Genomic DNA, 23,296 nt, shown 5'->3' with positions numbered 1-23,296 from the left:
TTAAGGACCAAAGAGAAAACAGAAACATGCCTGTCAATTGATATGACAGTAGAAGCATCTCAGGAAAAGAATTTGAAAAGTTGTTGAAATATAACAACCTTGAGATTGAGATACCTAGGTCATGGCAATTAAAGGCCAAAACCATCTCTGTTGTTGTTATGTGCCTTAGAAATGACCAAGAAAGGTAGTGAAAATCTTTTGACCAGATCCCTGGGAAACATTTTCAGGAGGTTTCTCACCATCTGATACATACTAGCCTTAGGTCTCTGGCTGAGTCCTGGTCGGAAGATAAACTAAGACCCGAATCAACCGGATAATAATAATAATAATAATAATAATAATAATATAATAATAATAATAATAATAATATAATATAATAATAATAATAATGATAATATTAATAATAATAATAATAATAATAAATAATAATAATATAATAATAATAATAACAACAACAATAATAATAACAACAACAATATTAATATTAATAATAATAATAATAATAACAATATTAATAATAATGATAACAAAAACAACAAAAACAACAACAAAAACAACAACAACATAATAATAATAATAATAATAATAATAATAATAATAATAATAATAATAATAAGGCACAAGTCGGAAATTTTGGGGGAAGTGACTAGTCGAACACATCGAGTGCAGTATTTCACTGGTACTTAATTTATCGACCCTGAAAGTGTGAAACACAAAGATGGAATTTGAATTCACAACTTAAGGGCGGACGAAATGCCACTTAGCGTGCTAAAGACTGTGCCAATTCGCCACTTTAATATTAATAGTCCTTTCTTCTGAAGGCAGAAGGCCTGATTTTTTTTGCGTGGGGGCGGTGTCGATTATATCGATCCCAGTACTTAACTGGTACTTACTTTATCGAATCCGAAAGGATGAAATGCAAAGTCGACCTCGGCGGAGCTTGAACTCAGAATGTAAAGATGGACGAAATGCCGCTGCAACATTTTTCCCGACATGCTACTGATTCTTTTCAACGCAAAGCCCAAGGCCAGAAATTTTAGGGGAGGGGGGAGGGCAGTCGATTATATGGACCCCAGTACGCAACTGGTACTTAATTTATCGACCAGGAAAGGATGAAAGGCAAAGTCGATCTCGGCGGAATTTGAACTCAGAACGTAAAGACAAATGAAATACCGCAAAGCATTTCGCCTGGCACGCTAACGTTTCTGCCAGCTCGCCGCCTTAATAATAATAATAATAATAATAATAATAATAATAATAATAATAATAATAATAATAATAATAATAATAATAATAATAATATATTCACAGGTATAACAGAGTTGGAACCTACATACACTGGAAGCTATGTAAACATTATGGAATAACAACAGAAAAAGGATAGTATAGGCACACACCAGAAAAGGTCACAGAAAACGAGAAAGCAACCATACTCTGGGATATGTCGATACACACAGATAGAGAAATTAAGGCCAACAGACCAGATATAGTTGTCAGAGATCATGAAGAAAAAAATGCTTTCTAATTGATGTATCAATACCGGCAGATGACAACGTGTCTCTAAAAGAAATGGAGAAACTCTCAAAATACAAAGACCTGGAAATAGAGGTAACTAGAATGTGGAATCTAAAAACAGAAACAATTCCTATCATAGTAGGTGCATTAGGCATGATAAAAAATATTCAGACAAATACATAACAAAAACACCAGGACTTACAAACACATATAACATACAGAAAATTGCACTACTAGGCACTGCACACATCCTACGCAGAACACTTTCCATACAATAACCATTAGAGCATCACAACAAATCACAGCACATACCCAAGGCACACAGAGCTGCGCTCGGTAGTGTAGTGAAATCACACTATAAAAATAAAACTACTGAATAATAATAATAATAATAATAATAATAATAATAATAATAATAATAATAATAATAATAATAATAATAATAATAATGATAATAATAAAGTTTGCTTATTGATCGACATGAGTATCCCCTGTGATCATAATATCTCAGCGAAAGAGTTTGACAAGCTCAGAAAATATAAAGACCTACTCATTGAAATTGAGAAAATGTGGCATCTCAAGGCGGTTACAATACCAGTGATCGTAGGAGCACTAGGAATGATCAAGAAGGGAACCGAAAATTATATGAGAATGATCCCTGGCTTACCATCCCTGCAAGAAGTGCAAAAGATTGTCTTAACTGGTATATCACACGTATTGAGAAGAGCATTGTCGATGTGAGAACTGTTGCTGCTCAAGTATTTTTAATTTAACTTAAAAAAAAAATGAACGAACTACTGAGTTTGGTTTAATGGCCTACCAATGTATACTATGAGTTTCTTTGCCCTAGGAGACGGGAAGACACTCGGCAAGAAATGGAAGCAAATTTGAAAGAAGAAAAAAAGTAATAATAATTATGATAATAATAATAATAATAATATTAATAATAATAATAATAACAACGATTACAACAACACTACTTTAGACACACCGTATAACATTTTGAGGGAAGGGAGTAATCGATTACAGGAAGGCTGGGTTAAGCGATTACACCGATCCCTGTATTTACCTAATTCTTAATTCAGTTACCTAATACTTATTTCAGCTAAATGATGAAAAACTTTGGATGTCGATAACTATTTTGCCCAAGGTACTAATGATTCACCCACCATGTCGTCTTATGTAGTGGTACTAATATAACATATATAGAACTATCCTTTCTCTTCTTTGTATATATATATAAGTGCGTTTCTGTTTGACAGCACGAGTATTTGTGTGCGTGTGTGTGTTTAAGTCTGTACATGAATGTGTGACAGTTGATACGTGTGTGCACGCGAGTGTGTATGTGTATGAGTATGCGTTTATGTCTGTATGTGTGAGATTGAGAGGGAGAGAAAGAGAGAGAGAGAGGGAGAGAGTGTATGAAAATAAACAGCGAGACAAAGACGGAAATGACAAATGACCAAATAGCTACGATACAAATCTATTACATATATCACTTCATCCACAACATTCTATCATATAGATAGTTTCAGCTATCAGTTAAATATCTCATCTTAACTTCTTATATAATGACATGCGACAGTATAATCCAACGTCAAATAGTTAGCGTAGCCTATGTTTGAATTCTTTTGATGATAGATATGTTATTAAAGATTTGACCGAGGGCTAATCAACAACAAAATTGACCTATACTAGTCTGAACAATATACAGATTCACCGATTGCTAAAAGAAGTTTTACTTCCATAACTTTGCTTATAATTCTCATGTATAATACATCTGGAACCATGTTGAGTAATAAATCAATATAATCGAACAAAATTGAAAGGCAATAAAATATTACAGTTGATAAACGTATTTTAAATGGATTTTAGCTGAGAAGAGAACATAAAGATACATCAAAGAAGGCATATGCCTGATTTGCTGAATCAGATTAATAAATATATATCTTGGAACTTTCAAATTTTGATATCACAACCATTAAAACATATTGATCAAAGTGTCAGATGTTAGCCAATTACCACATAATACAACTGAACTGACAAGAGGAAAGAAGAAAAGCCTAATTAGGAGAAAATAGCTGCTTAATACGGGTATATTGTTACGTACGCCGCAGAAAACATTCTGCAGTTAAATAACAGTTTCTTATTAAATTTGAATATGGAAATTTTAGAAAGTTTCCAGGTGAACAGAATAAAATATATAACTCATACACACGATCACACAAAGACAGACGAACATACATTAGCGTGTATGTTTGTGTGTATAAACTGTAGACATGTAGATAGATAGATAGATAGACAAATATATATATATATATATATAAATATATATATATATATATATATATATAGAGAGAGAGAGAGAGAGAGATGGGTGTATAGATTGATAGACGCATAACCACGTAAATACATAGAAGCATGCATACATACATGCATACATAGAGGAAAATTAGTCAGATTGTAACCTTAAGTACTTATTGCTATCATATTGGGATATAATATAATCCAGCTGTAATATGATTCGCTCTACCATAAAGTAAGTCGACATCATTCCTAATACATTCACGCATTCGCTATGAATATATTTCACATCATTTACTTAGGAAATAGAAAAGCAAGTATGAATGACTGATAAAATTTCGACAGTTAATATTCAGCTATCATCGAAGTAATATATATCCAGATACAAGGTCTTGGCAATACTAACGTCCACGTAGACCTAAGTTACTGACCAAGAATCAGCTGCTGTGTGTTGGCACCTTACGAATTAATTCTTGTTTAGAATATCAGATTGCCATAATCTGTATTCAGTGACACATCAACTAAGGTAAGTTTTGTCACTTTATAAATGTCTATCTTTGGTACAAATTCAGTTCTATAACATCATAATTATCAGTAAAGAAAAGTACAAACTTTAGCAGCAGTATTAAAGTCAACGACAGATTTGGGCATGGCTGGGTGACTGTCGTTAAGCTCATTTTGCAAGTAGGTGATTTTGAGTTCAATCTTGTTGCGCGACACATAGAATAATTCTGTTTTCCTAGTGGCCTTGGAATGACCAAATCGCTGGAAGTGAAATTTCGTCAGCTGGAAACCGGGTATAAGTACTATTGGGGATAATTTTGTAATTTTGAGTGACAAACGCAATCCGCGTTCCGGTTGACCTCGTACCCTGGTCTTTCTATAAATTTAGCGTGGTCCTCCAAATTTCCAAACGTTCAGACTGTATCCCTGATGTAAGGGATACATTCGCACCAATCACGGATTCCATGAAAGTTGTTATAACTGTCTCGGAATTTCCATGACTAAACTATGAAACCAAAAAGAAAAACAAAGCAAAAAAGAAACGCAACAGCAACAACAACAACAGATGCAAAGAGACGAGCAAATTATGGAACTGCTGTGAGGGACTTCAGTTTACTAGGAATTGCGCCCAAATAGGCATCGAATAACAACTTGCAAACCTCTCTAAAAGAAGTCAGATAATTGCAACCTTATTCATATTCATCCTGTGATCGCCTCTTGTTATGGAATATGTATTATAAGTTACTTATATAAAACCTGGATACAAATAACTGCTTTACCAATGAATAAGGAAATATCTTTTCTCCTGAGTTTGCTCACTAGAAATTCAATTCACTTATATATCACGATGCAAGTATAAGAGTATGTGTGGCTTGCGTATATATATATATATATATATATATATTATATATATATATATACATATATATATATATATATATGTGTGTATGTGTGTGTGTGTGTGTGTGTGTGTGCATGTGTGTGAATATGTATATACATAAATGCATAAATGGGTACAAGACGTCAACAACGGTTGAAACAATATGAAATACGTAAAAAAACGAGAAAAAATGGAGAACAGAAGAAGAAAGCACATTTGCCGGCTGGCTATCTACTCTTCATTTCGAGCATTCAACGACAATATAAGTCTTTAAAGACAGTTGCTTCCATAAATTCTAAAATAAAATTTAAGATTTTTGGAAGGTCAAAGTTGAGAGCAGAAGCATGGCAGTAGAAACATACAAGGGACCGAAAGAAAACAAACATGGAGGGTCGTTAGACCAGAAGGAGATGATGATAGTGTACGCTGCGAGAAACATTTTTTGAAAAGAGAAGAGATAGAAGGGCGGGTCTATCTTTCTTTTTCTCACGTGACCATCTTTCTCTTCCTGTACGGACGTTCAAAAGGGCGGACAATTTTTCTCTCTCTTTTATCCTGTCTCATTTAAAAAAAAATGTTTCTCACAGCGTATACTATTTGTGTTTGTTTTCGTTGGCTTTCCTTATAAGTCTCCACTGTCATGTTTTTGTTCCCAACTGTGAGACCATCCATAAATCCTAAATTTTGTCTTAGAATTTATGGGAGGGACTGTCTTGAAGACCATCTTGAAGACTCATATTGTCATTGAATGTTCGAAATCAGGAGTAGATAGACAGCCGGAAACTGATGAATGGTCCTTTCTCTGTCATGATCGATCCTTTCTCCTGTTCTCCATTTTTCTCGTTGTTTACGTATTTCATGTTTGAACCGTGGGTGACGTCCTGTACTCATATATGCATGTATATATACTATATATACATACTATATATTATTTGTTACACACACACATACACACACACACACATATATATATATATATGTATGTGTATATATATATATATATATGTATGTGTATATATATATATGCATGTATATATATAATATATATATATAGATATACATGTGTGTGTGTCTGCATGTGTTGGTGTGCAGTGAATATGCTTGTATGCATTTACCTTCTCGATGTGCAATGATATTTATATATATACATTAACCATACACAGGTTATGCAACATTTTTACGGGTGCCAATAGTTACGCAATGTACATTAAGGTAATATGATTTTCGTGGGGTATTTCGCTTACTTTAATATTGGAAAAAAATTAATTCACATGCTTCAGGTTGGTATTTCTTTAACTCTCAAAAATTCTAGAAGTAAACTAAAAATGTATTATATATGTAGGTGTTTGCGCGAGCACACACATACAAACAAACACGCACACAGCATTCTCTTGCTTGTGTGACTGAAGACGTTTGGATTTCAATATAATCGCTTGTAAGGATATTTCATTTTGGTTTCCCGGAGTGATGGTTTATAATAAATACAATATGAGACATTTGCAGGTTTTGAGTTATTCAAACAGGAAATACATTGCTTAATTTCTGCTCCTTGAGGAGGAAATTTTGTTTAGGAAGAGGAGTTGCTTTCAAAGAGATAAAATCTCTCTCTTTTAGTTTTAAATAATATGTTATTTGGATATTACTAAAGAGGATATTTATATATATATATATATATATATATATATATATATAAAAGAAAAATACATACCCTTGGGAGAACTATTAATAAAATAGAAAGAAATGCAATCTATATGAAATTGTTTACCTAAATGCATATTTATTTTATAACATGACGCTGTTTATGTAAATTTTGTGTTTTAAGCAATCATACCGAGACAGACTGGCTTATATGAAACAGCAACATTTTCTCGTAATAGTCGCATACAAATATTTATTTAAAAAAAAATCATTAAATTTATTTACATATACGCGTATCAACACTTGCAGTCATGGATAGCTACAAGCATATATATATTGACGCATGTTTATCATATAATGTACATATATCTATATGTATATATACGTCGATTTGTACATATGTATGTATATATCATATATATCTATAAATATATATATATATATATATATATATATATATATATATATATATGTATATATATGTACATGTATATATATATGTGTGTGTGTATATACATATACATATGTGTGTGTACATATATATATATATTATATATATATATATATATATAATATATATATATATGTATATAGATGTACATGCGAACATTTTTTTAGATTAATATTAAAATTCATCAAGAAATAAAGACTAGAGTTTACAAACAATACAAACTTAAATCGTTCAAACGTAAGCAATTTTTACAAGACAAAAGTTAATCAGCATAAAATTCAATATAACATGTTTGCTAATAAAAAGTACGAGTGATAATATTGCTAAGAAAGTTAAAAAACAACAACGTCGGCATAAAAGATGAATACAAACAGAAGGTTGTTTACATATACGTTCACATGTGTTTAGGTTTGTATGTAAAATTTTTCGCGTAGGTTAATAACGCTGATGTAACATTTATTGGGTTGTTAGCTCAAAATTTTGTAGTGTTTTGTTTCTTTCATGTAAAGTTTTACTGTTCTTGTAGTTACTGTTTTAGTTTAGTCCTACGTCAGCGATGATTGCAGAGTTATGAATAAAATCGTATCATCTAACAATATAGTTTTTTTTCTTCTTTAACACATCGCGTATTAATTTATTACTTTTAAGATACTGCGGACATTTTTTTCCCTTTTCTTTTTTACTGAATTCATATTCGATCGGGTTCATACTGACCTGTCATTGTTCCGTGGTGAGGAAAGTATGAAGCAGGCATATCCTAAAAGGGTAAAGCCACCCTTTGGTCAGGAATGACCATGGGATAGCGCCTAGAAAGTTCTCCTGTGAGGCATAAGTCCTAGCAAGGCTGTTTATGGAAGACAAACAGTCGCCCATGCATACCCGCCTTTCCTCTCCACGCCATCGATGTTATCAAAGAGAAACGCAAATGCCAGTACAGTTTGACACCATTTCTACAGCTGAGTGAACTGGAGCAACGTGAAATAATATATCGTGAAATAATATATAACACAACATACAGCCCAGTTCTGAAACCGAACTCACTACGTCATGACTGTGAGCCCGTCACTCTAACCACTGAACTATACGCCTTCACCATGAACATAGTAGATATATGCTAGGAACAATATAATACATATAATATAATATTGTGAAATAATATAATACATATAATATAATATCGTGAAATAATATAATATATATAATATAATATCGTGAAATAATATAATACATATAATATAATATCGTGAAATAATATAATACATATAATATAATATCGTGAAATAATATAATACATATAATATGGTATCATGAAATAATATATGACACAACATACTGCCCGGTTCGGAAACCGAACTCACTACGTCATGACTGTGAGTCTGTCACTCTAACCACTGAACCATGCGCCTTCACCGCGAACGTAGCAGATACATCCTAGGAACAATATAATACACTACACTACATTCTTTTATATCAGAAACTGTATGATGGAACTCTATAAATACATATTATTTAAACTGCGATTGACATCATACATGATTCAGCTTAATTTGAAAGAAAATGCTAGATGCATTGCAGGTTCTATGTTCCAGCTACTTGCTATTTTTTCCAAGACCTTAAGTAATGAACGTATGAAACAGTTTTTGACATTTAACTGGCTTTCTATAAGTAAACACAAGTTAATAATTCATCTTGCCAATTCTCACTGATATACGATAACTGCAGAGTACCAATTTCTGCCTATCAAATTTCTATCACAAAACAAGAGTAGATCCAAGAATATTGAAGTTAACAGTTATCAAAATTGGCAAGCGGTGTGATCGGAACTCGGGAATCGTGTTTGCGAAGCGAATTACATCAGCATTTTTCGGCCGTATAGTTTCCCATCTCTGAATCTACGTGTAGCGATTATCATACACAAAGACACACACATATATAAATATATTCATACATATATAGCTATATATATATATATATAATATATATATATTATATATATATATATTATATATATATATATATATATATATATATATATATATATATATATATATACATATATATATATATATATATATATATATATATATATTTCATTTTGGCATCTATCTATCTATCTATCTATATCTATCTATCTATCTATCTATCTATCTATCTATCTATCTATCTATCTATCTATCTATCTATCTACCTATAGGCCTATACGTAACATGTTTCGTTAGGTCTTTGAAAACATATCCTTGGGTTTTTAAATATGAATGCCATCTGTGATTTGATATGTCACTTCTAGATGTTATACAGTTTAATATTCTTTTGTTAATGAAATATTTGTTATCGCTCTAGGCTATCAGCACTTTTATTAATACATTCGTGCAATATATACAGGCATATTACGCTTATGTGTACATCATATTTGACACATGCATGTGAATAGACTTTTGATATGCGGAAAATATGCAATTCTCAGAAAGGGTTCCTTCCAAAATATCATTTTCAAAGAAATAATTTGATATTCGGTAAAATATATTGCCTTAATTTCTAAGAGACAGTGGAGCAGTTCTTCTTGTACATTTATTTTATTATGCTGATATATATATATTAATGATGATGACGACGACGATGATGATGATGATGATGATGATGATGATGATGATGACGATGATGATGATGATGATGATGATGATGATGATAACGACGACGTCGTCGATGAAGATGGTAATGATGATGTTGATGATAATTACGATGATGATGATGATGATGACGATGATGATGATGATGATGATGATCATGATCATGATGACAACGACGACTACGAAAAGGATGACGATTCATGATAATAAACATTTCTATGACGAAACTGGATGTTGCTGCAGGCGTAATATAGCTGATGCAAGCTCACCTCTTTATTGATTCAAATTTTAGCAGTGAAATGATACCCAGCGCTTTGCAGTCATTGATCTCTCTTCGGTTCTTGATTTGTTTAATAAAATTCAATCTCTCCGATTTAGCCACACCCACAAACCAACTTAATATCTCGATCTGACTATTAGTGTTAATATTATTAATGCAAAAGTTATTTACAAACTAATTACAAATAATTATGCAATGAAGAAATACAAATATTAAACAAGCTATCATGTTATTAGTCCGGTCATATTTACCCCTTCTCAGCCATTATCGAGTAATTAAAGTGTTGATGAGAGTATCGATAATTAAAAGTACAATTTAGAAACAACGGTTTCACATTCTTATGATCCAAAATCCTATGGTGTGTAATTTACGAAGGCATTTAGTATTCGTTTGCTTTTTTGATATTTGATCCCAAACAATTTGCACACTAGCTGGTACATATAGTCACTGAATAATTTACGAAGGATTTTCCGTACTTTGAAAATATCCAAACGGAGGTTCGGATACTGTCTGTATGAAATAGTGTAAATCTGCAACAGAACTAATCATTTTCATTTTTGCACCCCAAGTTTTAGGGAAGTCGAGTTGCAACCACCACACACACACAATATATATACATACATACATTCATATATATATATATATATATATATGTGTGTGTGTGTGTGTGTGTGTGTCTATGTGTATGTATATATGTGTACATGTATGAGTGTTTATATATATACATGTATACACACATACACTCACATGTGTGTGTGTGTGTGCATATTTTAGGTACTAGCATTTCATACTAAAACTTAGGAACCTCCATTAGCCAGGTATTTATTTTAAGTGTAAATAAAAAAGGTTAACATAAGCAAAAAGTTCTTAATTGGCGCCATGCAAATGCACTATTTGCATTTTTCAGGCACTGCCAGAGTTTGTTTATGAACACAATGGAACGGAACTAAAATACAGAAACCGAGAAAAAGTACTGTTTCTGATATCAGGACGTGTGTAGTTTCGATGTCGTCGGTTGAAATCAGATAGCAATACGCTAAACAAACATTAAATTTTAGGATATAATAAATTAAAATATGCACGATATAACATTAATTGCAATTACGTCATATTTAAACAAACATGAGTCTGTTTCTTTTTTTTGAAGAGTTGAAATGTAGAACAGTATAGGGGTAGGAGTGGCTTGCTTACCAACCATACGGTTCCGGGTTCAGTCCCACTGCGTGGCATCTTGGGTAATTGTCTTCTACTATAGCCTCGGGCCGACCAAAGCCTTGTGAGTGGATTTGGTAGACAGAAACTGAAAGAAGCCAGTCGTATATATATATATATATATACATATATATATATATATATTATATATATATATATATACACATATATATATATAATATATATATATATATATATATACATATATATACATATATATATATATGTGTGTGTGTGTGTGTTTGTATGTCTGTGTTTGTCCCTCCCAACATCGCTTGACAAGCGATGCTGTTGAGTTTATGTCCCCGTAACTTAGCGCTTCAGCAAAAGAGACCGATAGATTAAGTACTAGGTTTACAAGGAATAAGTCATGGATTCGATTTGCTCGACTAAAAGCGGTGCTCCAGCATGGCTACAGTGAAATGTCTGAAACAAGTAAAAGAGTATATATGAAGGATAAAATCCTTTTAAGAGCAGAAAAATTTGCCGGCAAATTTTTCTGCTCCTAAAAGGATTTTATTTTTTATATATTCTGTTCAATATTTACGCGTTGAAAAAAACTATCGTTCTACTTGTTCTATTAATTGAAATATAGAAGATGAAATACACAATACTACAGTTGCTGTCAATGTGAACTTAAATATCAAAAACATGAATGGTTTTGGTATCAGCTCAAAACTTTGAACTGTCCTACTCTACAGTCTCTCTTTTGTATTGCTTTCTATCACTATGTTACTAATACGAAATCCATCGTAATCAAAGAATATTCCCCCCATTCATTTTCTCTATTCTACATTCATGATGATGACAGTTTCTTCGTGTCGAAAAATCCTTAGCATTGCATTGTCCCTCTCCTTGTCTGCGCTTAGTAGTTTTAATTCAAGTATCATCCACGCAGTCTGATACCACACTTTAGACTTAAATCTCTGACCTCAGTGGTTCAGAGGACTGAGACAATTGCAGGGAACCGTAAATTGCGAGTGTGATAATGGAGTGGCCTTTTGCTAAGTGAATTGTGTTACAAAGCTGGAGAGCTCCACCTGCCCAGGAGTTTCTAAAGGGCTCTCAAAGAGGGTTCATTTTATAACCGTATAAGTGGTCACTTCGTTGCCTCCATCAAATTTTTTGCTGATGTCGGACCACCCTACTTCTTTTTGAAAACGATATTTTGTAACCAGTACCTGAAGAGAGGGGAACTGTACATATATTCAATGACTAAAACTTATATAACTTCTAGTGAAAACTCACCTACCCATTTTCCAACACTTATTTATATATATATATATGTGTGTGTGTGTGTGTGTATGTGTGTGTGTGTGTGTGTATATATATATACATACACATACACATACATACACACACTGATATATATATATATCTTTATATATAAAAGAGAAGTTGTGTGTCTGTCTCCTACGATTTAGATTCCTAACTACTCCCACCTTTTGCGGTGCAGTTTAACCAAAACCGGTATCTTATAGTCGTGATTTATATCGAGCCCTTCTGGGTATTAGCATGCGTCTACGATGAGTCTACGATTTAAAAAAAAAATTACCATAATTTTTTTTCCATTTTAATGCATTGTTTTCGCTATTATATAAGGGAAGTAACTCTCTAAAAATGCTTGTATAGTTATTTCCCTTACAAACCCGAGCAACGCCGGGCGATACTGCTAGTATATATATATATATATATATATATAACAAAAGACGCAGTGTATTTTCAGGCAGGAAAAACATATAGGAAAATTTATTGTTGAAAACGCACCTGAGTCTGTAAAACTTGTAATTGTTTCTAAACAAATATATTTACACACTTACCAAACTAGTTTCAACAATATTTTTTGTTTATCCAACAAGTGCAAGTTTTCTATATTCTGGTGCATTTTCAAATTTTCAACCACAGACTTTCCTACACACACACACCACACACACACACACACAACACACACACACACATATACATATATATATATATATATTCTTTTATTCTTTTACTTGTTTCAGTCATCTGAAACTGATAAATCTCGGGGACGTAAACAGAGGCACGTCAGTAGTCAAGCGGTCATAGTGGGGACAAACACATGCACAAAGGCGCGTGCACACACACACATAGAGGCAAATATGCACATACATATATACGACGGTCTTCTTTCAGTTTCCGTCTACCAAATCCACTCGCAAGGCTTTGGTCGGCCCGAGCCTATGCTAGAAAACGCCTGCTCAAATTGCCAGGCAGTGGCACTGAACCCAGGACCATGTAGTTCGGTAGCAAGTTTCTTACCACACAACTACGCTTACGCATATGTATGTATGTATGTATGTATGTATGTATGTATGTATGTATGTATGTATGTATGTATGTATATATATATATATATACATACATACGTATACAAACATACACATAGATACATACATAGATGCATAAAAAAACATATATATATATATATATAATATATATATATATATATATATATATATCTTTATTATTGCGTGTCTGCGTTTGTGTGTCTGTGTTATATTTGCATTTGCGTGTGTATGTATATGGACTGTTTGCGTTTTCCTCTCACAGGTTTAAATCAAGATATTGATCTAAAGTACCTGTCAACAGACACTTTCAGATAACGCCGGTGCAATTGGTGCGAACGCAAAATCACGCAGTTGTTAATTGATCTCCTTACTTAACCAGAAGGATATATATATATATATATATATATATATATATATATACTCATGTATGTATACATGCATTCATACACACATGTATACACTCATGCATACATAATCCATAATTCATACATATGTCCATACATACATCCTTTATGCTGCATAATAATATTTCCACTAGGTTTTAAATATTCATAGAATGAAAGGCGGTGAACTGGCAGAAACGTTAACACCCCCCGGCGTAGTGCTTAGCGCTATTTCGTCTGTCTTTGCGTTCTGAGTTCAAATTCCGCCGAGGACAACTTTGCCTTTCATCCTTTTGGATTCGATAAATTAAATGCCAGTTGCATTCTGGTGTTGATCTAATTAACTGGCCCCCTCCTCCAAAATTTGGTCCTTGTGTCTAGACGAGAAAAGAATATTCATTGTAAGTTAAAGTATTCTACTTTTGTATGTATAATTCTCATACCTTAATTCAGACTGTATAACGGAAGCAATGAAAACATATTCAGATTTCTAGGATATTTATGAGTTTTATTTTGTATTTAATGTACATTATAAAGCTCCGGCTATATTTATCTCTTAGTTCATAACAGCTCAACAGTAATTTCATGGTCCATTAAACTCTATCCACGTGGGATGTGAATAGAAATTCCACTAGATTTATTTGTCATGTTCGTAGAGTGAGTTAATATTTCATTTCATTGTATTAAACAAGGACACTGAGAAAGAAAAAAAAATACTTCATTTCTACCGGTAAGTAAATGCTTAGTTCAAAATAATATAGTCACTGCATTTTCACTATGCACAGCAGCGTAAATGTTGTTTTGTGTGTGAATTTGGATGAAGAAATAAACCAATTTCATTGATAAATTATATACTGCTTTTCCTCTGCAGGCATTTCTTATCATTTAAATCTGAATGGATTGCGAATTGCATGCCTAATACTCTCGATTCTTTTTCGTTTTGTTTTAAACTAGAAAATATTTTTCAAGACGCTGAAGCATTCAAGGCACCAATTTTAAGTATGCAAACAGAAAGTTTGTATTAACGCATGGGTTTATAATGACAAAAGGAAAGCCAAAACTGTCAGTAGAAATAATTTCTAAAAACATAGGCATGTGCTTTAAATAATCTGTAAGAATGATCTGAAGCATGCGCTCTTTCCAATAATATTTGATTCCCAGAAGTAACTATGTCAATAAAATGATCTCATCTCAATTACCCAATTCTGCTCCATATAGCAATGCAGAGTATTTAAGGCAACTGAATTCTTCTATAATATCAGGCTGATTAATATATTTGCGGATAATTTCACATGTACAAGTGTATCGGTTAGTATCTCTCTTTCTCTCTCTCTCTCTCTCATATATATATATATATATATATATATATATAAAATATTATTCGAGACAAAACCACTATTTTGCAAAACAAACAAGGAAAGACTTAATTAATACATAAAATTTTAATAAATAGTCAAAAAAACCGCCACTACAATCGTTTCTTGTCTTGATCGACAATCTTCAGGTGGACTTCCAATAACGAAACACTAGCCAACAACATTTCAAGCCAGGGTTCACCGATGGGAGAGAACTCAGCAAGAAATAACACTAACCAATGACATTACAGCAGAAACGAAACACTGGCCAATGGGCAATTTTAAACAAAGACTGCTTCCAATGGCATCACAGCAGGGAAACCAAAAAAAAAAAAATTGACACTGAATTATTGGAAGTCCACCTGAAGATTGTCGATCAAGACAAGAAACGATTGTAGTGGTGGTTTTTTTGACTATTTATTAAAATTTTATGTATTAATTAAGTCTTTCCTTGTTTGTTTTGCAAAATAGTGGTTTTGTCTCGAATAATATTTTATAATATTTTACTATAAAATCGATTTAATCCTAAATCTGATTTTTTCCCTGTAAATTTGGATTTATTCCCTAATATTTATTATATATATATATATATATATAATCCAATCCAATACACACACACACACATGCTTACATGTATATATATATATATATATATATATATATATATAATATATATATATATATATATATATGTAAGCATGTGTGTGTGTGTATTGGATGGGTTTGCCCATGTTCAGTCCACTGACGAGGGCTGCAGCATATTATCTCCACAAACTTCGGTACGTTGTGGAGACCTTAAAGTTGAGTTTGAGATCATCGTGGCCTGGATGCAGTTTTTATATTTATTCCTAGGAGAAGGAAGTTAAGAAGATTACATCGACTCCAGTTCTCATCTGGTATTTATTTTACCGAGCCCAGAAAACTTTTGAGCACCATTTTCATCTCGGAGAAGAGATAGAAGACTGAAGGTGCTAAACCTGGCGAATATAGCGTGGGCGGAGCGATAAGATGTTGTTTTTGGCGAGAAACTCACAAGTGAAGAGAGCTCGATGACAGGGTACATTGTCGTCGGGAAGAAACCAATACTTTGCGCTCCACATATCTTAATTTCGCAAAGTTTCTCCCTCAAACGCTTCAAAACGATCGACGTTCTGGACCTGGGGGGGGGATTATCGATGCCTAATACCACATTTCCGAGAGTGATGCTCATGGCTGGTCTTCAAGATTGTGTATCATCTTCAAGGAATATTCTTCTGCTTTTGAAGCGCCGATGACACATGAAACATTGCGTGCGACCCATTACCTCGTCGCCGTAATCTTACTGAAGCATGCTCAATGCCTCCGACTTCCCAAATATAACGCAAAATTTCACGCTGGTTCTTTGTTCTAACTTCCTGTCCCTTGCTTACTACAGCATACACATGATCACAAAAACACACACATTTCACAACTTGCGAAGTAAACAGCAATGTCGCTCGGCACACTAGCTCATGGAGGTCTCACTGCTGTCTGTTGGCGCGCTACAGAACCATTCTGGGAACTTTTTGACACCACCTCTTTTGAATGCATGCAAGCATATATGTATGTATGTATATATGTAGGCTACGAATGAAGACGAGTGCCAGCGTCCGTATGTGGCAGGCTTGATGATTGTTTTGACATTTTCTCATAAAACCATCAGTAGCCTGGTTAACCCCCCAAATAAAAAATATATGTATATATACATTCATACATATACATACGCACAAACACACACGCATACATATATGTATATGTGGGTATGTGTATGTGTATATGTATATACATATGTATGCAAGTATATATAAGTATGTGTGTCTCTAAATTTGAGTGAACAAGATAAGAAAAAGATTATAGCACTAGAGATTCGTGATATCACCGAGGTTCGTGATATCTCTCTAGATCGAAAGACGAGTCTGCAAAAGAAGAACCTCGAGCCTCCTCTTTTCTTCATAGCTTCTTAGATCCTGTCTTCATACAGAATTAATTATTCCAAACTTAACACTATATCATTTAATATTACATGAAATTTAACACTACTTGATGAAGTTGAAACGGCTGAAGCCTTATCGAAGTCAAACGGTTAAATAAATATAAATAAGTCGTCTCTCATACATCGAGACTTGTACTAATATCTATGAATTATTATTTATGGGAAAACATTGTAGTCAGTGTTCCAAAAACAAAAAAAATGAATAGCTTGGATATTAGGTGGATATACACTGTTTATACATTACCTGATGTTAACATACCGAATATTTATAAAGATTGAATAAACTTTAGTTACTTGTCATTTATCCGACAAGAGAAAAACGTTGCAACAAAAGTTCCATTGTCTGACTACAGAAAAACAGATTATGTTGGTGTGCCTATGTGTGTATGTGTGCTCTTATATATGATATATATATATGTATATATATATATATATATATATATGTGTGTGTGTGTGTGTGTGTCTGTGTGTGTGCCTGTGTGCGTGTATGCATACACACATATATGTTTATATGTATATATATATATATATATATATATATATATATATATTATATATATATATATAAATTCATGTTTGTACGTAGACACACAGATACACACACACACAGACGTCCATATATATTACATATATATATGTATATATAAATATGCGAGCGGGTTTGTGTGTATGTGCGCATGTGCGCACGCGCTGACGGAAGTACATTAATACAGACTCACACTCTAAACTATATTCGCAATTTATTACTTAATTCTACAAATATCCTCCATTTGTATTAATAAATTTTTCAGATTTGATTCTTATGCATGGAAATACAATCCAGTTGTAATATATATATGCATGTATGTACATATGCATGTATATATATATATATATATATATATATATATATATATCATATATTAGATACTGTACATTATATACATTTATTATACTTTTATATATTATATAGTTGTGTATAAGTATATATATAGAGAGAGGTAGTTTATTCATATATATATGTGTGTATGTGTATGTAAATGTGCATATATACATACATATATATATATATATAATTTATATATATATATATATATATATATATGTATATGTATATATGTATATATATATACATACATATATATGTATATATATATATATATATATATACACACACACACACACATATATATATATATATTATATATATATATATCATATGGATGAATGGGTGTGAACACTGCACGTATCTACGTGTATATGTTTGGGACAGAATGAAGTCACGCGTGTGGACGTGTGATCACGCATGTGGGTGGGAGTTTATTGTGATTCACTATCGTTCATAGATTGTGATATAATATAAATAAGTAAATGTCCATTGGAAAAGGATGGATTTTACAATATCCCATTATCTCAACTTGTAAAATATAGTTCAATTGTCTCAAGAGGAAACCAATATTTTATCTCATTTTGCGAGCTTCGTTCAACAACTGATCTGAAGCTAGAAAGTCATAAATTTCGAACAGTTTTAGTACTCAAATAATGTAATTACTTTTTATTACATGACGTTGGAGTCTCTATGCTATCGTTCGACTGCATGAGCTAGCATCCAAATCAGCCTGAAATCACACTGCTTAGAAAATACATAATAATGCATTAGATAATACAACCTCTGGTATGTAATATATATATATATATATATATATATATATATATATATATATATATATATATATATATATATATATACATGCATACATACATGCATACGATTCTGAAAAAGATTTGGTACGGCTATAAACATAATATTATTGATCCTAGATCTACTGATTCATGCCTGGTCTTGTGATACTGTAAGTGATATTGGCAACGAGATCATATTTTGGATCTAAGAAAGGATATCATTACATTGTTTTGAATGTGAGATGTTATTCCCTCTGTTATTTTCCTCGTTGTTCAGTACCAAGATTAGCATGATGTAACCGATATGATCGAAGGTGTCTCATGTGTCACATCCTTTACAAAATTGCTATTTCTAACGCTTATCTTTGTGTCTCCATGAATTGTGGAGACGGCTGTGTGTGACGTCAGGAATATTTGACTATCATCTTAAGTGAAATTTCGAAAGAGAATACTGACAAGATCATTGGATTGTAAATAGGCATTTGCATATATGACTTGTGCTTAGTACTCCACAATATTGGTTTCAAATTATTCCACAAGTGCAGCCATTTCAGGGGAGGGGACAAGTCGATTACATCGACACCAATGTTTCAATGGTACTTAATTTACCGACCCCGAAATGATAAAAAGCAAAGTCGACCTGGAATTTGAACTCAGAACGTACCGGCAGTCGAAATAGCGCTAGGCATTTCGCCCGGCTTGCTAACGAATCTGCCAGTTCGCTGTCTTAGTACTCCACAATAATACTTTCTACTGGAGGCACAAGACCTCAGATTTGTGGGGAGGGGATTACTCGGTTAAACCAACCCCAGTACACAACTGGTACTTCATCTATCGACCCCGAAAGGATGAAAGGCACAGTCGACATCTTCAAAATTTCAACTCATAACGTACCGGCAGACGAAATACCTATTTCTTTACTACCCACAAGGGGCTAAACACAGAGGGGACAAACAAGGACAGACAAACGGATTAAGTCGATTACATCGACCTCAGTGCGTAACTGGTACTTATTTTATCGACCACGAAAGGATGAATAGCAAAGTCGACCTTGGTGGAATTTGAACTAAGAACGTAACGGCAAACGAAATACCGCTAAGCATTTCGTCCGGCTTGCTAACTATTCTGCCCCCTCGCCACCTTATTAGTCCGCAATAATTCTTGCAAAAACATTTATACTAGATACGCATGCGTTATTTATTATTCAGTGAAGCTGCGAGCAGACTGAATCGTTACCGCACCGGACAAAATGCAAGTAGCATTTCTTCTGAATCTTTATATCCTGAGTTCAAATACGACCCGCTCGAGTGTGCCTTACGCTCTTTTGCGATCGATAGAAATACAAAACCCCAGTTGGGTGTTCAAATATATATAATCGAATTCCTCTACCCCTCAAAATAGCTAGCCTTTTTCTAAAATTGGAAAGAATCATATAGTTTTCAATATATGCTCAGAAACTCAAGACATAAACGACATATTTGCATCTAAATCGCAGGATGAGACATTAAAAGAGAATGTGTTAGCTCAAGTGAATGTGATGATGTCGACAGTATTACAAACAGTTTAAAAAATCTGTGTTTCATTATGGTGTATTATTGAGCGCAACGAATTTATACTTAGCAAATTTTAATTAGAATATAAGTGAATCGACTACAATGCCATACTGAACATGTATTGTGTTCAGAATTGGTGATTGTTACGTAACGTGGGAATGAGTGAAAATCGAAAGAAAAAAAGAAAAGAGAAGTGCAACTCTCGAATCAAAATTTGCAGTCTTTATAAAGGACTCGTTGCTTAATGCAACCCCATACAGTGCCAAATGTGTCTAACCTAGTGGAAACGACTTCAACTTGCAACCATTTTGTGCAGGGTTCAATTCCTGGACCCAGTGTGGAATTGTGCTTTTGAGCAAGGTACTTCATATCACGATTTTTCACGCAGTATAGACGTACTGATTAGCAGCATCCTTTCTCCATCTAACTGTCAAATATTGGATGCGGTGCTGGAAAGAGTGTGTGGATATGGGGACAGACACAAATTGGGTGGATCTGTGCTTGCTCATTACTACAATGGTACATAAAGCAATTAGCGAAAGTACGGCATGCTGCCAAGCTATACTCGACCACCATTGAAGGGTACCTATACATAAACTGACAGAAGTAAAAAGAGGCAGTGATCACAGATGGAACGCCTGTCATCCTATGGTGGCTAGGTCACTATTTATCTGGTGCCAAATCTCAAAATCACGAAAGAAAAACCAGGTGCGAAAATCTATATGAAACGATGCGCTCCATCTTACAATATTATTTTTGATTAGTATTAATATAATCAGGCTTCATTGCAGGAACTTTTGCAGACGAGATTAGACACGAAGAATACATGGTGGAAAAGATTAACATCACTGTTATGTCCATTCTAATCAGAATGATCAAGAGTATACCTTACTTAATTTGATTATATTCTTATTAATCGTCTGATTTTTCTAATCAGATTTGTATTATAGGCTGATGATATCTCTCACTAATTGGACCATAATCAATCCAAGTAATTTATTAAATATACGTCTGGATATATCTATGTTCATAATTTAGTAAATATATATATCTCTCTCATGCTCCCTCTCTCTATCTCTTTCTCGCTCTTTTCCTTACGTTCTTACACTTCATCTATTACAGCATTTATATATATATATATATATGTGTGTGTGTGTGTATAGGGATATATATATATATATATATGTATATATATATGTATGTATATATATAAACATATATATATGTACATATATATATATATATATATACATTCATACAAATTTACATACAAATACACACGTGCATACATACATAAACATACATACATACATGCATGCATACATACATACATACATACATACATACATATATACAAAGACACAGAACTCAAGATTCGCTACGAAGATACCACAGTTGCTAGCGTCACCTCCTATTATTATGCTTATCATCAGACTGCCTTCGCCACCATAACTGACTCCAGCACCAATAGACTAGTTACCAAACAAACCCATCTCCGAGTAACACTTCATAGACTTGCGAGGGTTGGATGAAATGCTCATTGGCTGACTAAGATACTCTCAGGGTATTGTAGTGCTAGGATCCAATTTCTGGAGAAGCTTCCACACTGTTGGTCTAAAAAGTCATCATCAACCGATATAACGTCATTATCACAGCGATACTTGTTTCCAGGCAAGTTTGCTTTTTTATTGGCGAACAAATCCGGATAATACAGACAGAGAGCAACAATCTTCAAAGTTACAACCGTTCACAGCAGATATAGAAACTGAGGACTTGTGTGCTGGGGCATTCTCCTCATGTACCAATAACCCATTAGCCTGTTTTCTTGGGGATTTGGCTTTGATAGCATTTCGTAACTGCCTCAGTAAGTTGGCATAGTATTCGGCATTGTTGGTGTGGCCCTTTTGAAGATAGACAACAAACACACTGCGTTTTGGATCCCCCATAACTGAAGCCATCATCTCCGCTACTGATGAAATGACCTTGATCTTCTTTGGAGCAGGTGAAGAGGGGTATTTCTATTGCATGGATTATCTCTTTGTCTCTGACCCAAAGTGATGACGCCAACATTCATTCAAACAAACCAGTTGGATCTGCTTCAAACAATGTCAGATTTTCCCGTGATATGATCAGCCTGGTGCGCTTTTAATTAGGTGTCAGAAGGGGTTGCACCAACGAAGCAGAAACGTACGTCATTTGAAGTTCATTGTGCTGAATATTTTCAACCCTCAGGCGATACGCAATTAACATTGACTACTTGCATTATAACCAATCGCCTGTCATCTATCACCATGTGATGAAGTTCATCAATGTTTTCCTCTGTGGTGGTAGCCGCAAGACGGCCTGGCCATAGGTGAATTTCAAGACTTTCCCTTCCCTTTCTAAATTCAGCCGCCCAGCTTTTTACGGTTGATAAAGATGGAACGTCATCCCCTAATGTAGCAACCATGTGAGCATGAATTTCCTAGGGACTAAACCCTTTTCCTCCTGGTGCTTGATAACACAACGATGCCAAATTTTGTCCATTTTCAAGGGAAGTCGCCACTAGTCTTCGAATAATCAGATGTCAGTTTACCCGAAGAGAAACAATGCAGTTATTAAGAAGGAGT

This window comes from Octopus sinensis, linkage group LG17, assembly GCF_006345805.1.
Source record: "Octopus sinensis linkage group LG17, ASM634580v1, whole genome shotgun sequence".
In the NCBI taxonomy this organism is placed as follows: Eukaryota; Metazoa; Mollusca; class Cephalopoda; order Octopoda; family Octopodidae; genus Octopus; species Octopus sinensis.
This window is presented reverse-complemented; position numbering follows the sequence as displayed.